This window comes from Cynocephalus volans, chromosome 11 (genome assembly GCF_027409185.1).
Source record: "Cynocephalus volans isolate mCynVol1 chromosome 11, mCynVol1.pri, whole genome shotgun sequence".
NCBI lineage: Eukaryota > Metazoa > Chordata > Mammalia > Dermoptera > Cynocephalidae > Cynocephalus > Cynocephalus volans.
The window spans coordinates 45588092-45600071 of NC_084470.1; positions in this window are offsets into that span (position 1 = coordinate 45588092).

Below are 11980 nucleotides of genomic sequence, written 5' to 3' on the forward strand. Positions count from 1 at the left end.
TTCACATTGCCAAGAATAGTAGGTAGACATTATCTGTTGGACATCTATCATTTTGGGGTGCAATTTGTATTCCTTTGCTCTTACGCTGGTACCAGGACACCTCTTTTCTGTGGGGCAGTCATTTCATTTGGTTCTGATGAATCTTTTAATGTTCACTCACCCACAAGTGACCAGGCCTGACCATGTATTTTCTTGGGAACAGTGATTGGTTTATACATAAGCATGTAAACTAAGCTGATTCAGTTAGTGTACTCACCAAGACTTTTCTTGCTTGTTTGTTGGAAAGAGGCTTTTGTGAGTTATAAACATAGCCTCTGATTGTGGCAGAAAAACATGAGGCACTGAAGACTGTGTTTGAGCCCCAAGATCCAACTGTGGTTGAAGGTAACCACAATCTGGTTTTTTTTGAGCTAACTAGAGTTGAGTTTTTGTCACTCACAACCAAAAGAATTCTGGCTAATGCAATCATAATGATTAAATGACACCCTTTAAGATATGATTTTAAATATGAAAGTCAGCTGTCTTCCAACTCAAAACAAAAACAAAATAAGAGAAAATAAAATTTAAACATATCTTGGGAGGGTACAGTTTGTAAGCAAGAACAATTTTAAAATAATAGCATCTCTTAGACAATGCATAGAGGTAGTGAAGGAGTCTAAAAAATCCCTTTTAGAATTTTTTGAAATGGTCTATCATCAAAAGTAGTTTAGCTACCTGGATCTGAAGAACAAGTTCTATCATAAGACCTCCGAGAACACAGCTAGAGCCTATATGTCTGTTTCACTGAAATTAAGAATAAAATGAAGATACATTTCCTTTAGTAACCTAACTACAATGACTTTGAACCCCCACCTACCCACCGAAGTATCTAGTCTCTGCTCATATATGCCCTGTCACTTCTCAGTTTCCCCAGGTATTGTCTCCTATGCTGGGGACAGTTACTCTCACTCCTCCGTTCCTGCTTCTCATCAGCTTCCTCAGCTGTGTGGGTTCTCCAAGAGCAGTTCAAGGCTGAGGAGCAGTGCCTCCTCCTAAATCTACTACCTCGCTGGGCTGGCAGAGCTGTGTGGGTTCTTCTGTCAAGGTGGGGAGAATGCTCTCCCCATAAGTATGTACTGCGTACTGTCAGCTGGGTCCGAAAGTAACACTGAAGTCTCATAAAGCTGGTCATGACAACAGGTTGGGCCATAAGCTCAAACATGGTCTCTCTCTCTCTCTCTCTCTCTCTCTCTCTCTCTCTCACACACACACACACACACACACACACACACACGTACACTGCTCTTTAGGCATAGAACACAATTTCTCTAAAGCAAATAGTCTTTCTGCCTGTAGCACAGACATCTTTATCATAGTCATACTGAGCAATCTTGTGATGTGGAGCTGATCACATCTCCATTTCAAAAGAAGCTCTTTGGTTTACTTTGTTTTTATGCGACTGGAATAATTTATCACTTTCTTATTCATAATTCCTATATTCTTTGAATTTTTTTTTTTTTTTTTTTAGTATCAACATTTTACCAGTGAAGTAAAACAAAACTTACCTTCCTCTGTCTTTAGTTTTCAGAGGTTTGATTATGATACGTCTTGGTTGTATTTCTTTGGGTTTATCCTGTTGGGGCTCAATCATCTTCTTGAATCTATAGGTTTATGTCTTATACCATAGTTAGGAAAATTTCAGCCATTATTTTGTTGAACACTTTTTTGGTCTAACACTCTTTTTCTCTCTGATAACATAAATAATAGACTTTTGTTATGCTTCCACAGGTACTCTGAGGTCTTGTTCATTTTTATTTTCTCCAGTCTATTTTCTTTATGTTGTTCAAATTGGGTTTTATTGACCTAACTTCAAATTCACTGATTTGTTCTTTTGTCCTTTAGTCTGTTACTGAGTCTACCCAGTGAGTTTTTATATTTTACTGCATTTTTCAGTTTAAAATTTTTCATTTGGCTCTTCTTTACATCTTCTTTCTTTGCTGAAACTTTCTACTTTTTCATTTATTTCAAGCATGTTCAAAATTTCTCATTGAATCACTTTTATGATGGCTGCTTTAAAATCTTTGTCAGACAGTTCCATTGTCTGTGTCATCTCGGTGTCATCTTGGCGTTGCTATCTGTTAATTGTCTTTTGCATTTTAATTAAAATCTTCCTGGTTCTTGGGATAATTAATGATTTTAAAAATTAGATCCTGAACATTTTGGTTACTGTGTTATGAGATGCTGGATCTTACTTTAATCTTTGATTTTAGCAGGTTTCCTCTGACACCGCACCAGCTGGGGGAAGGTTGATGCTGCCTTGTTACTGTATGATTAGGAGGAAAGTCCTGGCTCCCCACTTGGCTTTCTTTGATACCATCTCAGTGTTGGGAGAGGTGGGGAGGAGGTAGGCCTCATGCTGGCTGCTTGAGGGTGGAAAACTAGACTTCCTACTCAGCCTCTAAGTTGCTGACGGGGGAGAGAGTGGTTTCTCAGTTTTTCTTGTGGCATTTGGCTGGAGTGAGGCAACTATTGTCTAGAAGTGTTCTGTCTTGCTATGTTGTTTCTTTCCTATCCCTTGGTGAGAAAGAACAGACTTTTCTTGGACTTTTTTTTCCTTTTGTCTATGTTCATTGGTATTTCTGGGTTGCCGGCTTCTCTAGCACCTAATCAAGGATATGAAAGAAAAAGAAAATCAAGGGGCCATGATGCACTTATTCCTGAGTTCTAAGGTCCTTAGCCATTCTGTTTTCTTTGTTTTACCTTTCAGAGTTATTTTATATTTGTTTTATGTAACGTTCAGGGTTCTTAGCTGTACTTAGTGGGAGGAATAAGGAGAAGTGTGTCTATTTCACCTTGTCTACAACTGGAAGCCTCTTTACTTTTTATAACTAAAAGACCCAATTTTGAGTCACATTGCCTGTATTTAAATCCCAACTGTGCCATCTTGGATAATTCTTTGAGTCTCTGTTTTCTCATCTATAAAACAGTGATTACATTAGTACTTGCTTTATGGGGTTGTAGTGACAATTTATATGTATATATAGATAAGCTCAGCCTAGTGGCTGGCACATAGTAAATGCTCGATAAAGCACTGAGCTATTATTATATACAACATAGCATAACATAGATATCTGCAGAACAGATTATACCAACCCATGAATTAGTAGGCTGTAGCTTGTCCTTTCAAGGTTTTGTGCTGCCTAATATATTCCAAGAGAGAGTATCTCAAGTCCATTCCTGAATATCACACACCTGAACCCAACCTCTCCTGTTGCTTGCCACCTCATGGTCTCAATCCTCAGCACAATAACAGGCCCTTTCCTGCTGGTCACCAACTCCCATATCACAACTGCTCCAGGAAGTTCAAGTGTTCACAGAGTGAACTGCCTCAAGTGTTCACAGAGATCTCACCTCAGTTTTCCCCAAACCACTTCATATATCAGGCTTACCTAAAGTTGTAGCATAATATAAAAGTATTGGTATAAAGGAACTTTACAATTGTATATCTGTTATCGCTTCTCCTAAATCAAATATACTACAAAATTTTTGTATATTTTTGTATCAAGTAAAGGCACTTATGAGTCTTTGCCCAAGAAGCAAAAGACAAAAAGTACAGCTATGCTTTTTATAATTAAAAAAATTACAGCTATAATTTAAAAATACCCTCATCTTATGTTATGTTCCCTACAAGCAGAGCCTGAGACAGGGATTCTTGAGCGTGTGCTCTTATAAGGGGAGTAAGGGAAGCAGGTTAAAGCAGGGATCAACAATTAAGCAAGGATGTGGTCTTAGCTGAAGTCTTTCTTCTACCTGATACCTTGAGGAATTCTGGAGTGTAAGCTGTACTTAGAGTTGGTCCTACCTTGAGACAAAAGGGCCAGTCTTTTGCATCCTTATCTGTCGTCATTGACTGGGACTTGCCCTCAGGAGGAGGGAGTATCCTCTCAGGAGAAGTAGCTTCTATTGGCCACGAAAAATTCTCCAGAAAAGGGTGCAGCTCTAAGGAATTAGCAATCAATCTTCAGAGCAGCTGAGGGACTGGATTAGAAAAAGGAATCTGGGCCCGATGGGTGTTTATTACAATCTCATTGTACTTTTTGAAATCTGTAGGTTATGTACAAGGGTACTTCAAAGTCTTTCCATGAACTTTTTGAAGTACCCTTGTATTTACCTCCTCAAAATAAATAAATAAATAAATAAATAAATAAATAAATAAATAAATAAAACAGTAAATGTCAGCCTTAGAAAGCCTTAGCAAGGCTCTGATTTTGGACCACATACTCAGTTTCTCCACCAATATTAGAACAGATTGTTTCTTAGACCAGCACCACATAAAATAGTTGCCTCATGTTTAGGTGACCTTCTGTTTGAAAAATCCACAACTTTAAACACTGGGCTTATATTCATTGATCAGAGTCCCCAGGATACTGAGAGGAACTGAAGGAAGAATAGATTGTTATCTCCAATCTCAGGTTCACCCCAGAATGGACTGGTAGGGGAATCAAGCAGACTGTTTGTCTCTATACTTTATTTCTCCATGTCAAACTATATTGTTATTAATGTATTATATGCTGTACAGAAAACGTTATTCAAAAATTGGACAAAATGCAGAAAAGACCATTAAGTGTCCTTTTATTATTCTACTAGAGCATTTTCTAATAGACCCACCTGGGGGTCTTATCTCTTAGGAAATTCAACTTTGTTTGGCTAGCAATTGATTAGGGCCTAGATGTCTCACAACTCTGTAAAGTTAGATGTTAACTTGTAAAAACTGGTAAGGTATGATTTTTCCCCTTCTCTGGTAGAGAAAATAACCCAAAGGTTGTAGTTTTATTTCTCCGTAGGATATAAACCAGTTTCATATCTAATTTAACAATCTGATTTCAGCATTCCTTTTCCCACTGATGCATACGTCCTGAGTCTCATATCCTCATCAAACCATTTTATCTTTCTTGTTTCCCTCATTAATAAGTTAACTAAGACTTTGACATGTGCTCACTATATTAGAACCATATTTTTAACAATTTGAGAAAAGATGCTTTTTCAGTGTAAATTAACATCGTGTTAATTTATGTGGTTAAATGCACATATAATGCATCTTGCTGTAACATAATGCATTGGATGACAGCAAATCCCAGTGGAATAAAACACTACTGGATTCATCTTACAGTGTCTTTTCTCTTGAAGGCAGGATTGTGTATGTGTTTAATCTAGGTTTGTGACTATTAGCCTGGCTGCTGAAGTACTTGACATACTGACATAGGTAGTGCTTTGAAAAATGGCTATACCAGGAAAGAGAATAAAAATAAACAGTATTTGTATATTTTTCCTGACGCACTCTACCCCCACCCATTCCCCTTGTAGAACCCTGGAGCTGGGATTGCCAAATTTAGCAAATAAAAATACAGGACATCTGATTAAATGTTAATTTCAGATAAACAATTAATTTTTAGTTTGTCCCAAATATCATAAGTATTTTATCTAACAGTCCTACCTGGGGCATCTCAAAGTCCTGATGGCATTACAAGAAGCAGATGGGGAAGTGGGATGGTTACCAGAAGTGCTGGAAATGCAAAGGCTCATAGCAGAATTTGAGTCCTGTGCTGGGGAGTACCAAAGGCCAAAGCCTGGGAGGTAGAATCCTGTTGTCAATTCCAAGGAGTAAACTGAAGGCCAGAGTGAAAGCTGGAATCTTGAATCAGGAACTGGGTGATACTGGAATTGGACAGACAGCTATAGCCTGGAATGGGGACCAATGGAGAGAATTCACAGAGCTGCCCTGAAGGTTAATGTGTTAACGTGGGTTTTTATTGTTCAAGGACTCTGGAGAATCCATTCAGATCAACGAGTTGACTAGATGGAGTTAAAGATTCACAGTCAAAGAGGACACACATTTTTTATTGTGGTAAAATATACATAACATAAAATTAACCTTTTTAACCATTTTTAAGTGTACAATTCAGTGGTATTAAATACATTCACAGTGTTGTGCAACCTTCACCACTATCCTATTCTGGAACTTTTTTATCTTCCCAAATCGAAACTCTCTACCCATTAGGCAATAACTCCCCAGTCCCATCTCCCGTCAGTCCCTGGTAACCTTTATTAAACTTTCTGTCTCTATGAATTTGCCTGTTATAGGTACCTCATATAAGAGGAATCATACAATATTTGTTCTTTTATGTCTTTTATCTCACTAAGCATGTTTTCAAGGTTCAGCCATGTTGTAGCATGTATCAGAATTTTATTCCTTTTTAAGGCTGAATAACATTCCATTGTATGTATGCACATTTTGTTTATCCATAAAGAAGACATATTTTTGTGGACATTTAAAAAAATTTGCTTATGTAACAATCATTTATTGCTATATAAAAAAACCACTTCATAACTAAGTGGCTTAAAACAGTAACCTTAAAAAAAATTATTACCTTTTAGTCTTTGGAAAGACTGGGCAGTTCTGTTGACTTGAGCCAGGCTTCAGTGATTTCAGGTGGGTTTCCTGTCACATCTGTGATTAGCTGGGAGCTGGCTGGTCTAGAATAGCCTCAGCTGAGGTTGTTTGTCTCTCTTCCATATGGTCTCTCATTCTCCAGCAGGCTAGCCTGAGCTTGTTCACATGGTAGTAGAATAAGAAATGTGCAAGGCATCTTTAAGCCTAGGCTTGGAATGAGCACAGTGTCACTCTGGCCTCATTCTTTTCAGTCAAAGTAAGTGGCAAGGCCAGCTTGGATTCAAGAGATGGGAAATAGACTCCACCATTTGATGGGAGGAGTTGAAAAACCATAGCATGTATCCATGTGATATAGGGAAAAGAATAACTGTGACCATTTTTGCAAAGCCTACCACAACTTATGAAGCTAGAATAAAATTCTTTTAAAAGTTTGTTTTGTACTCTCCAAATTGATCTACAGATTCAATGCAATCCCTATCAAAATTCTAACAGCCGTTTTTGTTTGTTTGTTTGCAGAAATGGACAAGCTGATTCTAAAATTCATGTGAAATTTCAAGAAACCCAGATAAGACAAAACAATCTTGAAAACAGACGAACTTGGAAGACTGATACTTCCCAAATTCAAAACTTACTATGAAGCAACAGTGATCAAGACAGTATGATACTGGTACAAAGACAGAAATATAGATTAATGAAATGGAATTGAGATTCCAGAAATAAACCCATACATCTATGGTCAATTGAAATTTGACAAGGGTGCAAAGACCATTCAATGGGAGAAACAATAGTGCTTTCAACAACTGGTGCTGGGACAACAGGACATACACATGGAGAAGAATGAAGTTGAACTCCCACCTCACACCGTAAACAAAAATTAACTCAAAATGGATTGAAGGTCTAACTGTGAGAGCTAAAACTATAATACTCTTAGAAGGAGACATAGTAATAAATCTTCATGACCTCAGATTTGGCAATGGATTTGTAGATACAACACCAAAAGCACAAGAAACAAAGAACAAAATAGATAAATTGTACTTCATCAAAATAAAAAATGTCTAGGATTCAAATGACACTATGAAGAAAGTGAAAACGAAACCCACAGAATGGAAGAAAATATTTCCAAATCATATATCTGATTAGGGACTTATATCTAGAATATATATAAACAAGACTCTTACCACTCAAAAATAAAGACAAATAATTTAATTTTTTAAAAGTACAAAAGATCTGAATAGAGTTTTTTCAAAGAATATATGCAAATGATCAATAAGCACATGAAAAGATACTCAACATAATCAGTCACGGGGAAATGCAAATCAAAACCACCAGATACTGCTTCACATATGCTAGGATGACTATAATAAAAATGTCAGATAATAACATGTGATGTGCTGACAACCAAATCTAATCACAGAAAACCTCACATATTGTATTAATTCATTTATATAAAATGTCTAGAATAGACAAATCTATAGAGACAGAAAGCTAGTTATTGGTTGTTTAGGGCTAAGGAGGAATGGAGATGTGTGGGTAATAGCTAAAAGGTACAAGGTTTCTTTTTGGGGTGATGAAAATTTTCTAAAATTGACTGTGATGATGGTTGCACATATCTGTGAATATACTAAGAATCATTGAATTGTATATGTGGAAATTCTATGTGTATATTATATGGTATGTCAATCATATGTCAAAAAAAAGTGGTTATTTTTTAAGGCCACATATTGTATGACCCCGTTTATATGAAATGTCCAGATAGGCAAATCCACAGAGATAGAAAATAGATTAGTGGTTCCCAGAGACCAGATGAGGGAATCAGCAGTGACTATTAAAAGGTATGGAGGTTATTTTTGAGGTGATTCAAATGTTCTGGAATTAGAAAGTGATGATGGTGGCTCAACATTGTGAATATATTAAAACCCACTGGATTATATACTTTAAAATGGTGAATTTTATTTTATACAAATTTTATCTCAATAAAAAAATTGCCACTTGTTTTGTTCATTTTAGACACTGAGAAAGACTTAAGATTGCATGTACTTCTGTTTAAGGTGAGCTTATTAAGTAATTGATCAATTTATTAAATTGAAATGAAAGATTTCAAAAAAGTCTAAGTAAAACCTGTGTAGTTTTTCTAGCTTTTCACTGTTCTGAGTTGCAATGACTATAATTCATATCAATATACATTCTTTAAATGACCATTCTTTCTTCTGGGAATGTAAGAAACCCAACCACTCTTCTAGAGTCATGTTTTTAATTAACGTAAATATAACAAATCTGAGGCAGTTTTAAAAAAGCATTTACTGAACATTAAAGTAGGCTTTAATAGCTGTAATCTTCAGATTTAATTATTTGGCCTAAATACCAACTTATTTTCTATATATCTTTATTTTAAAAAGGAAGAACAAATCATAGTCATTTTTGTTTTTGTAGTCCTTCCCTGGATCTACATTATGACAAAGTTCTTTTATATTTAGGACAAAGACCAATATGGAGTGATTCAATACCAAATCAATATTCAATTACTAGTATTGTCATACATATATTACAGCTAACATTGCAGAGTGATGCATGGTGACAGCATATAACTAAATAATCATCAAATGCTTTGTCTGTGAGATGTTATACAAATAAATAATTTGTTACTTTTTTCTTAACTAAAGCTTATTGTCTGAGAATTGTGTCTATTTATACTCACATTGCTGAATGTTTGATGGACTATTATTGTTTTATAAATTTTTAGAAAGTGTTATTTGTATATAGGGCGTGGAAGTTTCTTTAAGTTTTGAGTAAGAAATGAATTTTTTGAATTAAAAAAATGATAATGCCCAGAATTGATAGAAAGGTAGAAAAATAGACACTGTTAATACTCTGCTGCTGAGGATATGAATTGGTACTAAACTTCTGGAGGACAACTTGACAGTATACTTCAAGATTCTAAACATTTATGTAATCTTTAACCCAACAATTCCCATTTTAGAAATATCCTAAGAAGACAGTTGAATTAAAGTGCAAAGTTCTACGTTGTACTACTATTTCTGTGTAAAAAAATTGCATTATAAGCAGTCTACATTTCTGCCAATAAGCACTGTTTGACATATTCATATAAGGACACCCTCTGTGGCCATAGATTGCCATTCATTGTCATGGTAAGATGTCCAAAATATATTGTTGATGAAAAACGTAGGTTATCAAATAGTACTTATAGACTTATCCCTTTAAAATTATGAAGAGTTTATACTTTTCTATCTTATCTGAATTTTTGCATTAAGCATGTGTTGCATTTACAATCATAAACATCAATAAAGCAATTTCTGTCTTGAAGAAAAATATGCCTTTGTTTGTGATAATGAGTGGTTATGCCCCTCTGCCTTATCTTCTTCTTTAACTACTAAACAGGATTCATGTCCTAGAACTCCTCCGAGCTTTCCCACTACAACACACTACAAGGAAGGGAATGCAGGTATCTCCCTCCTCCATGCCAACTTAAAAAATGCCAGGGTCAGGACAAAGTTCGTACCAGAGAAGGGCAATGATGGTTAATTCCAAGGTCCTTAGCCAGTTTCTGCACTAGGTGGAAGGTTGCTTCCCTCCTTCACAGTCAAGCTTGCCTGACATCCCTCCTAAGAGCTTTAAGGAGGTAAGCACAGGTCACTCCACTGAACCCACCAAAGCCTATACCTTCCTCAGCCTTGTAGACTGTCCCCATTCCCTGACATCATTTTCTGCTAAATCAGTCCATCTCCTCCCTCCTGCTCTGGGAGAATTTTGCATAAACTTCCTCCAATGGGCCTTTAATGACAGTGTTGGCTTCACTGTACTGGGGTAGGAGGAGCAGCTTGCTGACATAAGTTAGTACCTCTTACCAGCTCTATTTCCATCACAATAAGTATCAGGTATACCAAAAGCATATATTAGATTTGTTTGCCTAGAAGAAAGTTTATTTTATCTGGCTACTATAGGGCATCCCTATGATTTTGTTCTGTAAACTTAAGAATGACATAAATTAGAGGTGGGAGTGTAGAATATCTCCTAGCTTGCCATAAGCTGTATTAATGATAACCTTCCCTTCCCCTAGCAAAACAAAAGGGGGAGGATAATAAGGGGCAGGTCAGACTCAGAAATGCCACTGTTGTTATGCTTCTTGGTACCCCCTCATAGTGTGCTCTCAATAAATGTCTGTTAAATGTATATGGAGTTAACATTGCACAAGAACTTAAATGTGTATCTTACATATTCAGTTGTGTACCATGGTTGGATCTTAATATACTGAATGTTTGCAAGAAGGACTCTACCGTAACCAAAGTTAGATCTAAATCTATAAACAGGTAGGTAAAATTTCTATTAAGAGAATAATTGCATCCTACAGAGAGCACTGAAGTCCATAATTCTGTAATTGAGAGTAATATTTATATAAGAGAAAAAAGTTTTGGTGGTCAGGAGAAATTTTAGAAAGTGGAAAATTTGTCCTAAAATAGCCAAGCCTGGGCATACTTTATAATGCTTTCACCAAAAATGAGTTACAAAGCTGAAAATTAACGCAATTGAGTCCTAGATTATAAAAATCAGGCAAATCCCAGTTTTTATGATTATCTGTTATAAGCAGGATCTCTTAGTGTGATTTTTTTTTGTTTTTTTGTTTTTATTTTGGCAGCTGGCCAGTACAGGGATCAAACCCTGGACCTTGATCTTCTCAGCACCACTCTCAAACTAACTGAGCTAACCAGCCAGCCCCTCAGTATGATTTTTAATCACTCTGGGGCATTCTGAATTTGGCAGTGTCTCCCTCAGGTTCCTCTAGCTTGCTAATCCAGGTGCCTCGTTCCTCCCAGGATTGCCTTCTTCATGTGACCCTGCTATTCATTCCTTTCCCAATGCTCCTTCTGGATAACTGAAAAGCAGCCCTGGGATAGTGGAAAGTGAAGGCTTCTTTCTCATCCAGGTATTAAGTGCATTTTAAGCATGGCCAACTCCTAAAAAAATGAGTCTTCTTAATGATGAAAATCTCAGGCACCAGAAAACCTGGTATGAGCTATTTTGGTCAGGAATCCTTTAGCTGCCCCTCAAATATTATTGTGAGTCTTGCTCCTGTGAGGCAGGATCCTTAAAGTCTGGCACTTTTCCCAGTCACTACAAGGAAGCTAAGCACAGTCATCCCTCAGGATCACCCCACCAAACTGTATGCCCAATCTTCCCTACCCCAGCATCACTCCCTACCAAGAGAGCCCATCCCACTCTCTCACACTGGGAGGATTCTGTTTAAGTTTTCTGAAGGCGTCTTTAGAAACAATCTTGGTCTTTCTGTTGGGGTGGGGGGGAAGGAGAAGAGAATGCTGATATCAGGGGACTGATGTTAGTTCTGTTTGTTCATAGGGATAGCTCAGTGGACTACCATTCTTGGCAGTAGTAATTCTGTTTGTCACTTTCTATCTGTTTCCGGACATGGGCTCCCTCGTGTGGTTCATAGGATATATGACATACAAGATATACCACCCTGAACATGCCCGATCTCGTCTGGTATATGACATACAAGATATAGGGGAAATTATATCT